The sequence below is a fragment of the Nomascus leucogenys genome, chromosome 11, assembly GCF_006542625.1.
Source record: "Nomascus leucogenys isolate Asia chromosome 11, Asia_NLE_v1, whole genome shotgun sequence".
NCBI classification, from domain to species: Eukaryota; Metazoa; Chordata; class Mammalia; order Primates; family Hylobatidae; genus Nomascus; species Nomascus leucogenys.
In genome coordinates this window covers 66787287-66801307 of record NC_044391.1, presented here as the reverse complement: position 1 = coordinate 66801307, position 14021 = coordinate 66787287, and the positions used below count along the sequence as shown (strand labels likewise).

Below are 14021 nucleotides of genomic sequence, written 5' to 3'. Positions count from 1 at the left end.
TCCTCAAAGCCTCTTTCATTGTCCTCCGCGACGCAGCCTGTAAAACTGCCAAAGGAGCGCAGAGGCCAAAGTCCACGCGCTGCGCATGCGCACAATCCGCAGCGTGGGCGAAGGGCGGGGCTGGAAGGACGTTTCCCAGAAGGCCCCTCCATCGCAGCTGCCCTTCCTCCCGCTCACAGGCCGCGTGACGTGACTCCACCCACCACGCTACTCAGTCTCAAACAGCAGTTTGCCAGCGCCCCCCTGCGGCCCAGCTGGGTACTGCGAACATGCACTCAGGGCCAGAGCGAGCGAGTAGGCAGAGTGCGGCGAGTCTGGCTGCCGCCGTCGTCACCTTAGCGCGCCGACAGTAAGCCGAGCGAGCGAGGGAAGGGAGGAGGAGGGAGACGCGCGGGGAGGGGAGGGGAGGGGAGGGGAAGGGAGGGAGGAGGCTAGACAAGGCGGGGGAAGGGGGAGTAGCGGTGGCGCAAGCCGCGCGGAGCAGCGCAACCTAGGTCGCTCCCTGCTTCGCCGCCGCCTCCGGACCGAGCCAGCGGAGTCAGTGTCCCAGAGACCCTGTAACACCACAAAGCGGACGAAGGAGTCCATGTTGGGGAACTTGGCGGCGGAGTGACTGGGACCTGGGAACCTGCTGTGGGGCCGCGGCGGGACCGAGCGCCTCGACCTCGGCCTGAGGTAAACACTGGTCGATCCGCGGGGTGGATGGCCTTGGGCAGCTGTCTGGGCGAGACGAGGGTTAGCGGCCAGCGCAGAACGCTGGAGCGGGCCTAGGGCGACGCGAGGACTGACAAAGTTTCGGAATCTCGCGCGGCCCGTGCGACGTCGTGCGCTGGGAGGAAAGTTGGAGCTGCCTCTCGAGGTGGGGGAGGCTGCGGCCGGGAGGGCCCCTTTCCCTCTCGCTGCCCCGCGAAGGAGGCTCGGCCTGGCCCGGCCCTGGGCCGCCGCCGCCTCTCTGTCGCACTCCGTCCCATTTCCTCCTTGTGGCCTACGCGCCTCCCGCCGCCTTAGCCGGCGAAGCCTGTCCCCGCCCGGGTGCAGGGTCCTACGGGGGGAGAAGGGGCTCCACGCCAGAACCGCCGCAGACACCCTCTTCCCTGCAGTGGAAACGTGTCCTGCTGAGCTTCCGGGCGTTCCCGACCGCGGTGTCGGCTTTTCTTGGGAGACTTTGGTCGCGAGCGTCCAAGCCCGCTAGTGAAACCAAACTTTACTACGCCGTGACCTCTCGAGTGCGCGAATGGGGAAGAGCCGGCGCTTCTAAGCATCAGCCTTTTTCACTCCATGATCTGAACTTCAAACTACTCACCCACCACCAGTGTTTTAAATTCGCTACCTGGGCTGACAACTACGGGGCCAGGAGATATAAATTTAGCCTAATCAGTCGCCCCCCTCCTCAGACCTAGGAATTTTGAACCATTAAAAAGATTTCTTACAGATGGCTGGCGGTCTTGCCACCAGCACGTATTTTGAAGTATTTCAAAAGTAGACGCCTGATTTAGAGTACTTGATGTAGACATTCACGGATTCAAATGTTGAATTTTGAAATACCTCCAATATATTTCCGTATTATATTACATACAGTGTCTACCAGCTGACTGTTGTTCATTCATTTTGAATTACATTTTGGCTAACGTGCTACCACTGACCTAAGATACTTAAGCAAAACTGCTGAAAAAATGTTTTTAATGCTTTGTGTAGTAGATGCTGATGTTACATTTTCTCCGATTTGGGAATTTTCCCCGAATTTTGGGAAAAGCATATTAATAAATGCATTATTTTTTCGTTTTAAAAGAAAAATTAATTTCTACATATCACTACCTACCTCAGCAGCAGAATATCAGGGCAGTACATTTGAAAATAACGGTTGGTTTTTGTATTTTATTAGTAATTGTATTAAAATTTTGACATGTAATCAAGTCTGTTTCTAAACAATTGCTTTCTCTTTCCTGTTTCTTTGGCAGTTGGCTTGATCATGTCACTATTTTGGTTAAAAGATGCAAGAAAAAGTTTATGAGCCTTTTGTTTTTGTTGTTTTAACTGAGCAAGAGAAATGAAATCTTGAAACTGTCTTTGGATTTGTTTTGTTTTATATTATCCTATCGGATAATCTGAATTTATATTTTTTATGCAATGTGAGTTTTTTAAAAATAGTAGTTCTTAGGATAGCTGCATTTTAGCTATAATGTTTTTTGGTGCTTGCAGATATTTTAACAGTCATTCAGTTTTTCACATTCAGATAGTGAACTTTTTGCCTGAGAGTTTGAGTACATTTTAAGATTTCACTGGGGTAAAATTTGAATGTTTGCTTACTGTAAGTATACTCATGCTTTAAAGACATTCTTCAGTATAAAGGGGAAGAAAACTGTAGAAGAAAATTTAAAGTTTCTAAATATGTTCTCAGAAAACATGTCATGGAGAAAATTTTACGGAGAATTTTTTAATTTTTTCTGTTAATACCTTCATGTGGTAATAGGGCTAGTGTGTTAAGATCGAAACCTTTCAGGAGTTACTTAGCTCTCTATCGTCCTTTGGCACCAGCTAGAGCTTAGACAGTTTTCTTGAAAACCTGTGCTTTTATTCAGCAGAGATAGGATGAATCAGTGCAGTTACATGATACTGTTGATTCATCATCAGTAACATCTTTTAGTAATCAGAAAATACAGTATTATACTACCCATCAACTTAATACTGAACTTTTAAGGTATATCGGAGATAGTTGTAGCACCTTAATTAAAGAGTAGCAGGCATAAAAGTAATAAAAAGAAAGTCAGCTGTAGAATAATTTTCATTGTAACTTCCCTTTAGCAAGCCCTGCTATCACCTGCTTTTGTCTTAAGATGTAAATTGTACCTTGACTTACCTCGCCCAGTGAAATAAACTTAAAATCCAGATTTTTAATTAGTCTGTTCACCAAAATAGGTTAATAACCTTTCACCTCGTCTTGCTTCTGAGCAGTAACTGTTAGTAGTATTGAGTAGAGCCCAGAGTTAAAATATCCAGTATCATTCTCTTGCTATTCCCAAAACTCATCTTTGCATTGTATTTTTTTAAGTTGTGTCTATGAACTTAATGTATGAATTCCTAGTACATTAGACACATAAAAATTCAATACAAAACGTAAAAACACAGCCACTATTTTGCTTTCAAAAATATCTTCCTAAAAAGTCACTGTGACCTTTGCTGATCTACAGTCTTTAACACTCCATAGCCAGAGTGATCCTGATAAAATGTCAGGTCATGTAACTTCTTTTCTCAAATGGCCTCACTTCTCAGTCATAGTAAATTCCATACTCCTATGGTCTACAAGGCTCTATGATTTAAGTCTCTTCTTCCTCTCTGACTTCATCTCCTCACCCTTTCTCCAGTCTCCTTTCCTCTATGCTGTTGTGGTCTTCTCTAACTACTGTGTATAAAACAACAGCCCTCCCCCCGATATTTCATATCTGTTTTTGTGCCAGATTTTTCTCCATAGCATTTATCGTTTTGCAACATACTGTGTAATCTAACTTAGGTTTATTGTTTATTTTCTTCACTCTAATTATTCTTCTGTGAGATCAGCATTTGTCAGTATTTGTCACTGTTTTGTCCCTAAACACCTGAACAATGCCTTTAATGTAAGTTAATGAATTAACATATTTTCAGCTGTAAATGTTACAAATAGTGATTGTGGTTTGAAACTTTAGACTAAGCAAGTCTCAGTCTGTGGCATAAACTGCCAAGTTACTTATATCCATGCACGTGGGCCATTTTCATTTCAGGGGTCCTTGTTTTTTGTTGTTGTTTGTTTTGTTTTTGCTTTCAGATAGCATCTCGCTCTGTCTCCCAGGCTGGAGCTCAGTGGTGTGATCACAGCTCTCACTATGGTGCCCAGGCTGGTCTCAAATTCCTGGGCTAAGTAATCATCCCGCCTTGGCCTCCCAAAGTGCTGGGATTACAGGAATGAACCACCACACCCAGCCTAAGGGGTCTGTGTTTTTAGAGGAGTATAACAGTATGTGACCTTGAAACTATCGTTTGTCTTAATATAGAAGGAGCTAAGAATGCCTCAGCTAAGAGTAGAGCAGTGTATTAGCCTGTTTTCATGCTGCTGATATACCTGAGACTGGGAAGAAAAAGAGGTTTAATTGGACTTACAGTTTCACATGGCTAGGGAGGCCTCAGAATCGTGGTGGGAGGAGAAGGGTACTTCTTACATAGTGGTGGCAAGAGAAAATGAGGAAGATGCAAAAATGGAAACATCTGTTAAAACCATCAGATCTTGTGAGACTTGTTCACTACCATGAGAACAGTATGGGGGAAACTGCCCCCATGAATCAAATTATCTCCCAACAGGTTGCTCCCACAACACATGGGAATTATGGGAATACAATTCAAGATGAGATTTGGGTGGGGACACAGCCAAACCATTTCAAGCAGTCTAAGTATCTTATTGTTAAAAATGTTGTCATTTAGAAGCCATATTAATTTCTTATAGTTCCAGAAGGCAAAACTAGGATTGTGGTGATATGTATTGAAAGGGAAGAGAGAGGCAGCAAGAGATCTGGAAGAATTAGTTAGCAGGCTTTTTTAGTAGTCTGGAAGAGACGAGGATAGCTTGAATTAGGATGGTAATTGTGGAGATGGGCTCAGTGGATGGGATTTGAGACCAGCAGGCCTCAGTTAATAGATTGAAAGCGAGGGAGAAAAATTTGAAAGACAACTTCTGGATTACATTCCTGGGTTGTGCCAGATAAGGACCAGAGCTCTTTTGGTTTTAACATATCAGGCTTAAAGTACCTTTGGAGCTTTCAGGTAGAAGTTCCTGTAAGCAATTAGATATATGGTTCTAAAATTCAGAGGAGGAGTATGGGCTGTAAATGGAAAACTGGAGTCGCCTATGCAGGTAATTGGAACTATAGGTATGGATGAAATTGCCTAGGTGAGGGAATATAACTTGGGGGAAAAAAAGCCTAGGATGGAACCACAATGACCTTTAACATTTAAAAAACTTTGCTGGAAGAATGTGAGCTCCCAGAGAATACCGTGAAGATCAGAGAAGTAGAGGGTGAGTGGGTTGTTACAGAAACCAAAGAAAGAGAATGTTACAAGGAGAGAGAAGTCAAGAAAAGAGAGTTGGGTCAAGTGTTGATAAGAGCTTAGTAAGGTAAGAACTAAAAAAAATTTTGTTGACTGTAACAATGTGAAGCTCATTGGCCTTTTGAACAAGCAGGACAGTAAGGTTCTTATTTTCAGATTGATGCTTCTCTAATTGCTTAACTAGATCTAAAAGTATTGAGATCAAAGTCTAAGAAATTATCACCCGTATTACAGAAGACAGCTAATGTTTATCAGATATTTACTATGTGTCAGCCTCTCTGTTGTAGACATTTTACATACATTTTCATTTGATCTTTTCAGTAGCCTTGCAATGTTGACTGTATTAGTCCATTTTACAGAAATGAGTCTGGGGCTCTGGAGAAGTTAAATGACTTGTTAAGTGTCAGAGAAGTTGCTAAGTATCTATACCTGGGTCCATCTGACTTTCGGCCTTCAGTTGTTTCACTCATCTAGAGGCCTCTCAACCTCTAGATCAGATTAAGGTACTAGAGCTCAAACAGAATGGTAAAATCTTCAGTATGGGGTATCTAAGAAGTATGGGGTAAGGGGTGCATCCCAGGACAGGATGTCAGAGCCTAAGTAGAGAAAAAAGTTATGCAAAGAAGGTAGGGAACAGCAAAGGCAATGGGAAACTGGCCACATGCAGGGGATTGATCAAATTTAGTAAGTAATGATAATGAGTTAGAGTTCTCCTGGTGAGAAGGGAGTTATAAATTTGATAATGGAGAAAATGAGAACAAATCTTGTGGACTGAAATTGGAGAAATTGGTACCAATTCATGGTTTTCTACACATAGACATTGAAATAATTAGAGCATCCAAATCTTGTTTTCTAAATACCTTTCTCCACTAAAAGCAACCATTCTTTGGAGGAATGGTTGATTCCAGTGCTGGGGCAGGGAAAGTACAAGGTGAGCTCCATTTTCTTATGTCCAAAAGTAAGGAAGTGGCTGGGTGTGGTGGCTCACACCTGTAATCCCAGCACTTTGGGAGGCCAAGGCAGGCGGATCACTTGAGGTCAGGAGTTCAAGGCCAGCCTGGTCAACATGGCAAAATCCTGCCTCTACTAAAAATACAAAATTTAGCCAGGTGTAGTGGCCCATGCCTGTAATCCCAGCTACATGGGAGGGTGAGGCACAAGAATCGCTTGAACCCGGGAGGCAGAGTTTGTAGTGGGCCAAGATCACCACACTGCATTTCAGCCTGGGCGACAAAGTGAGCCTCCACCTCAAAAAAAAAAAAAAAAAAAAGGAAGTGCGAAGAGCAAGTCAAAAGAAAACAGAAACTATCTTGAAGGGCTTTCACTAGCCAAGGCTGAGACAATCTCGGAATAAATAAATAGCAAGTTTAATAAGGTGTGGGCTATTTTTACAGTCTCAAAATACTTTTCCACAAAAATGCATGTTAATTACCAATGGGACAAAAGTAACTTTACAGTGAAGATGCTTGGATGATATTACCTCAATCAAGTTATCAAAGTGCACATCATCAGTAATGAGACAAACAGAAATTGTATGCCATTTGACAGGATACAATGAGAAAAGCACATCATAATTACTGTCAAATAGTGTACAATCTGAATCTAACCATAAGGAAATATCTGGCATCCTACGGAAAGAAAACTACATCTAAAAAAAAAAAAAAAAGTATCAGGCAAACCCAAATTGGAAGACATTCTGCAACAGAACTAATCTATAAGCTTTAAGGAGTACAAACAAGGTCATGAAAGTCAAGACTGGGGGACTGTTCCAAGTTGAAGGAGTCTAAAAAGAAGTAATCCCTTTTTCTTTTTATTAAGGTGAAAAGAACCTTAATCTGGGTTCCCTCACTGTTCCTAACATGGGCATTTTGCTCACTAACTTGGGCTCCAATGCCTCCAGCCAGAATAGCAGCATACAGACGTGTTCTTTTAAAGTTTATACTTACTCGTTTTTGTAAAAGATTATTATACCAACACTTCTAGTGAAAATTAAAGTGTTCTCAATCTTTAAATTTAAACCATCTTGAGTAAATTTAAACCCTCTTGAGACTCTCACATCTCTATTAGGGGTAAGACTAAACTTCCTTTTTTATCCTTTCCTTTACGCCAGACTTCTCAGATGTACTTTTAGGGTTGTCTTTTTATTGTAATTTTGACAGTAAGGTAAAAATAAGTTCAGTCTTGTGTGTGTGTGTGTGTGTGTGTGTGTGTGTGTGTGTGTGTGTGTTTAGGTTTAGGAGTCAGTCAGACCTGGTTTTGAACTCTGGTTGTCCTAGATAACTGATGGTCACTTTTATAGGTGATCTAATCAGCATCTCAATTTCCTCACCTAATTTTTCAATAACATTTATCTAACTCTGGTGGTAATAGCAGCTAACTCTGTCTGTGTTGATACTCTTAAGTTAGCTCTGTTTAGTGGGTGATTTTTAAGCCTTTTTAATGCAGTGTTCTGTTGTTCAGTATTGACGGTGTTTTAATTATTTAAATGTATCGTGTTCTGGTATTTTGAGGATTAAATGTGGAAAGGCATGCCAGAATGTGTAGTTCGTTACCTAGTATATTGTAGGCATTCACTCTATGTGTCTATTAGGTCTGTGCCCTAGGGGAGCTTAGTCCTAATCAGGCCTTTATTGATATCTAGTCTTCTTTCCATTTTCTCCTAACTAGTTTCTCGTACTTTCCATCTCCCCACCGCCGCCACCTTTCTGCTACTACATTAAGCTCAAAATCCCCAATTTAAACATCTTATAAACCACTTTCAAAACAGATAAATGGAAGAGAGGTAGACTTGAAGTCCACCTAAGGAAACGCAATGTAAGTCCTAATTTGGACTTAAGAACATTAACTTTTTGCACTTTATTAATCATTATTTTTCTTTACTTGCCTCAGTCGTTAGTTACTCCCCCACTGGTACATTTAAAAAATGACTTAGGAACTCTTTGCCTATTTCTTACATTTGGCACTTGGCATATGCTATCTTGTTCACCTTCTGTATCCTATGTCTCCAAGTCTACTCTTTGTACCAGGAAGGGATACAGTATCTTAATCTGTCTTTATATTCCAATACCAGGCTCAGTACCCTGACCACGATAGTTATTTAGCAGCTTAAAGTAAACCAAAACAGAAATACAAACATGAAAGAGAGCGGCCAAAACAACACTGTTTTAAAAATTCTCTGGGATCAGTGAAACAGTCTACAAATGATAGGTTTTGTTTGTTTTGTTTTGAGACACAGTCTCATTATGTGACCCAGGCTGGAGTGCAGTGGCACAATCTCGGTTCACTGTAACCTTTGCTTCCCAAGTTCAAGCAATTCTCCTGCCTCAGCCTCCTGAGTAGCTAGGATTACAGGCGTGTACCATTACACCCAGCTAATTTTTGTATTTTTAGTAGAGACAGGGTTTCGCCATGTTGGTCAGGCTGATCAAGAACTCCTGACCTCAAGTGATCTGCCTGCCTCGGCCTCCTGAATTGCTGGGATTACAGTCATGAGTCACCGTACCCAGCCCCGATGGGTGATTTTTTTAATGTAAATATGCTTATAGCACTATTTTGTATGCCTAGATGGCTTGTCAAGAAGAATGTTTCTGTAAACTGTTATAATGGGGAATAAATATTAATGACTCAAAAAATTTATAAGCTATCATTCACCTGAAAACTTCATCATAGAAAACCCTTCAGATAGGACAGTTTTAATGTAATAGGTCATATTTCTTTAGGAACTGTTGTGCGTGTCCAGTTACTTAATGCATCAACATGAGTAATGTGAGGGAGATGCATGAAGCGAAATAGCTTCATTGTTTCAAAACTGCCACAGAACTAGATATAATTAAAACTGAATGGAGGGTAAACAAATCCACTTAGACTCTTTAAAAAGGAGTAAAATATAGTTCATATTAATATAGCCATTCCAACCATCTTTTATTATTGTTTGCATTATTTGGCATATCTTGTTCTATATGTTTAACATATCTTTATTTTTAAAGGGAGTTTCTTGTAGACAGGCATATAATTCAGTCTTTCTTTAAAATCCAGTTTGATAGTCTCTTTTAATTGGTGTGCATGATTATTTACATTTAATATAATTATTAATGTTTGTTCCTCTATTTTCTTCCGTTTTGGGGAGGTATGGGGAGAGACAAGGTCTCACTCTGTCCCCTGGCTGGAATGCTATGGGATGGCCATAGTTCCCTGCAACCTTAACCTCCTGGGCTCAAGTAATCCTGCGTCAGCCTCCAGAGTACCTAGTATTACAGGCATGCCACCACACTCAGCTAATGTTTTAAATTTTTGGTAGAGATAGGTGTCTCACTGTGTTACCCAGGCTGGTCTTGAACTCATCCTCAAGCAATCCTCCTGCCTCAGCTTCCCAAAGTGTTTGTCCTTTTTAGATTATATGAATATATTTTGATATTTTATTTTCAATGTATCCGTTGGTTTTTTAACTCTTATGTCTTTGTATTATTTTTTAGTGATTGCTTTAGGGCTTCGTGGTCCAGTTGAGTAGCCAGTAACTAAATATGTGACTCTTGAGCACTTGAAATGTGGTTAATTTGAATTAAGATGTACTATAAGTATAAAATACACACTGGATTTTACAAAAAAGAATGTAAAATAGCTCATTAAACAATTATTAAATCGATTACATCTTTAATAATTTTTAAATTTATTACATGTTGAAATGATAATATTTTGGACATATTGGGATCTACCATTCGATCCAGCAGTCCCATTACTGAGTACCCAAAGGAAAAGAAGTCATTGTATGAAAAAGACACATGCACACTCGTTTATAGTAGCACAATTCGCAATTGCAAGGATATGGAACCAACCTTAAGTGCCCATCAACCAACAAGTGGATAAAGAGAATGTAGTATATATACACCATGGAATACTACTCATGCATGATGTCTTTTGCAGCAACTTAGATGGAGCTGGAGGCCATTATTCTAGGTGAAGTATCTGAGGAATGGAAAACCAGATATTGTATGTTCTCACTTATAAGTGAGAGCTAAGCTATGAAGATGCAAAGGCATAAGAATGATATAATGGGCTTTGGGCTAGGTGCTGTGGCTCATGACTGTAATACCAGCACTTTGGGAGGCCGAGGTGGGCAGATCACTTGAGGCCAGGGGTTTGAGACCAGCCTGGCCAACATGGTGAAACCCTATCTCTACTAAAAATACAAAAATTAGCCAGGTGTGGTGGTGCGTGCGTGTAATCCCAGCTACTCCAGAGGCTGAGGCGTGAGAATTGCTTGAGCCTGGGAGGTGGAGGTTGCAGTGAGCCGAGATCGCACCACTGCACTCCAGCCTGGACGACAGGGCAAAACTGTGTCTCAAAAATAAGTAAGTGGAAAGATACAATGGGCTTTGGGGACTCAAGGTGAAGGTTGGCAGGGAGTGAGGGATAAAACACTACATAGTGGGTACAGGGTAACGCTGCTCAGGTGACAACTGCACAAGAATCCTAGAAATCACCACTAAAGAACTCATCCATGTAACCGGGAACCACTTGTACCTCAAAAACTATTGACATAAAAATAAATGTAAAAAAAGATTTTTTTCTTCATGTTTGCTTTGTTGCAGTTGATTATAATTGATTGATTGATTGATTGATTGATTGATTTTTGAGACAGAGTTTCGCTCTTTTTGCCCTGGCTGGAGTGCAGTGGCACGATCTCAGCCCACTGCAACCTCCGCCCCCACGGGTTCAAGTGATTTCCTGCCTCAGCCTCCTGAATGGCTGGGATTATAGGTGCCTGCCAACATGCCCAGTTATTTTTTGTATTTTTAGTAGAGATGGGGTTTCACCATGTTGGCCAGGCTGGTCTTGAACTCCTGACCTCAGGCAACCCACCCACCTCGGCCCCCCAAAGTGCTAGTATTACAGGCTTGAGCCACTGTGCCCGGTCTTTGATTATGATTTATAAGCATGTTTTTCTGTTGCCTTTATCTTACTTGGTGTTCTCTGAGCTTGGTGAATTTCTAAATTTGTGCCCTTCTTCAAGTTTGGGAGGCTTATGAACATTATTTCTTCAAGTATTTTTTTCTGTACCAATTTCTTCCTCTTTCTGGTACTCAAGTGACAAATAAAACTTTTGATGTTGTCCACAGGACCCTGAGACTCTTTATTTTTTTCTTCTTTCTTTTATTTCTCTGTTCTTCAGATTAGATCATTTCTGTTGATTTGGCTTCGTGTTCACTGACTCATTCCTTTGCATTTCTATTCTGTTATTATACCCTCTTTTTAGACATCATATTTCTTACCTCTAAAATTTTAATTTTTTATACTATTTCACTGCTGAGAATTCTGTCTTTTCATTTTTTTGAAAGTTTATTTTTTTTCTCCATGGAGAATAGTTATGATAGCTAAAGTCCTCAATAATTCCAATATTTGAGTTATGTTGGGGTTGGCAGTTACTGATTTTCTGTTCCCTTGAGAATTGGTCACATTTTCTGGTGCTTTGTATGTCAAGTAAGTTGGAACTATATCCTGGACAATATTGTGTTATATAGATTCTAGGTCCTGTAAATAGTCTTCTAGAGATGTTTTGTTTCTGTTTTGTTTTAGCAAACAGCCCATTAGATTCAGACCGTACATTTTGGTGAGGTTTTTGTTGTTGTTGCTTTGTTTTTGAGACAGGGTCTCACTCTGTTGCGTAGGCTGGAGTACAGCAGCACGACCATAGCTCAAGCAATTCTACTGCCTCAGCCTCCCGAGTAGCTGGGACTGCCTGTGTGCACTACCACATCTGGCTAATTTTTTTTTTTTGGTAGCAATGAGGTCTCACTGTGTTGCCCAGCTGGTCTTGAACTCCTGAGCTCAAACTTGCTTGCCACTTTACCTCCCAAAGTGCTAGGATTACAGGCATGGGCCACCATGCCTGGCCTCAGACTGCAAACTTTGTCTTACCTTTTGGGGGTGATAGTTCACCTTTAGTTTTCAAAGTCTTTGCTGTATTGCCCTGGGTCTGTCCTGTGCTAACTGAATGCTTGCATAGTTCAGCTAGGACTTGTGTAGATTCATGCAGAGAATTAAGGAATCCCCTTGATCAGACTCTCTCCAGGATTTTTTCTCCACCCTACAGTATCCCCTTTTCCTGGGTCCTTTGGCTAGAAACGCCCAGAAAAATGGGGCTTCTCTCAGACTTTTAGCCACCTGTGCCACTGCCACCATGTAGCCACCCTTAGGACAAAGCTATGAGAGAAAAGATGAAAAATAAAACAGGAAGACTCAGTGCAGTTCACTTTTCCAGATTTTTACTCCCCTCCACATTCTACCCGCTTTAATTTACTTTTCAGAGTATAGTACTCAGATGAATTCCTTTAGTATTCTGCCCAGATTTTTTGAGATGGGCTATAATGGGGCCTACTTTGTGTTAGCCAAAACATATTCTAAAATATGTCTGAAAATAAAATTTGAATCAAATATTCCTAAAACTTAAGAAATTTGAAAACCAGTGGACTAGGGAGAATACTCCAAATTTTCAGACTGAATAGCCCCGTGAACAGCCTAGAGTTAATCTGTAACTAGAATAACTGGGGGAAATGAGATAAAAAACAAAAACGTATTTATTCAAGGATGACAGATTATATTTATTCCTCAGAAAATGGGAGAATGGTGTTTCGGTTTTTGGATCTTTTTGGGAGACAGGAATCTCAGAGCTCTAAGGGGCTATTTGTTTAGAGATTATTTTGAACAACTTTAAGGGACTTGGATTAATATCAGGGTTATTTCTTTGGCATTGATTTGTAAGACTGTTCTCTGCATTATCACATCATTTAGAATAGTTTGTTTTAGGGATGAGTTCATTCATCGTTTTTGACTCTTCATCCCTGTTTCCTTTCTCATTAACATGTCTTACTGATATACTTTTATGGTGTCGAACAAATCATATCCTGTGTTAGTCATGGCGAACATAGCAGAAGACTGACCAGTTAGAAATTTCACTTGGAAAGGTAGTTGGCAGTTTGTAGCATTTATAATAAGATTACATTTAGGAGATAATCTGAATATCACTCAATCTCTAACAGTATTATTTTGGTCTGAGTTGTCTCTTCCAAAAACCAACTATATATACTCTTTGACAATGTTTCTTTATTTTGTTAATTTATAAATCACCTGCCCTGTTTCCCTAAAACAAACGATTCTAAATGATGTGATATATTAGGTTATGTCCTAAGACATTGACAACTAGTATCTTACTAATATCAGTTTAGTTTTTCCTATTAGTGTATTTTGGGAGGAGGAACACTAATGGTATTTTGGAACCTGGTGGAGCAGGACAGTCTTAATCCAGTTATTCTACTCTCAGGTTCTTTGCACTAAAAGGGCATGAGAGTCACTCACTAAATAGAGCTAATTTAAGAGAATGAAACATAGAGTTAGCTGCTATTTATTACCATTGGACTCAGATAAATGTTACTTAGTCAGTTACTTAAATTCTGTAAGGATATGGTGTTCAGGTGAGTTGTTGGGTAACTTATGACCCTTGTAGAGATCTTTTCGTGTATTAGGCTGTTTAGTGTCAATGGTTAAGAGCATAGGGGAGCCTGATTACCTGAATTTCAGTCCCAGCTCCACCACTTGCTAGGTGTTTCCACAATAAAATGGGGGTAGTGACAGTATCACTGTAAAATGAAGTTAATCTCTCAGGATCATGGTGGTTTGTTAATATATGTAGAGAGAGGGGCTAAATGTGTTTAGAGTCATGCCTGACAAATAACATGTGCTGTGGTTGCTAAACATATCCATAAATAATTGGGCACTCCTTTGAAGGCATGCTGTTGGATCCTAGTAATATAGTGATAAAGAAGGCAGGTTAAAAGCTTAACATTTTTGCAGTCATTTGAATCATTAAGAATGTTACCACTTCTTGTTTGAATACTCGTAATTTCTAGTGACTTGGATTAATATTTGTGTTATTTGTTGGTAAATTGCTAATG

At 40.6% G+C, this 14021-nt stretch overlaps 1 protein-coding gene across 1 annotated transcript in view; it reads left to right on the top strand.

Annotated features, from left to right (window-relative positions):
• Positions 1-334: 334 nt before the first annotated feature.
• SCAF11 (SR-related CTD associated factor 11) overlaps positions 335-14021 on the top strand; it is a 79492-nt gene continuing 65805 nt past the window's right edge. Inside the window, exon 1 of the mRNA XM_030822679.1 lies at positions 335-675. The gene's annotated coding sequence lies outside the window, so the exon portion shown is untranslated. The remainder of the gene's footprint in view (positions 676-14021) is intronic.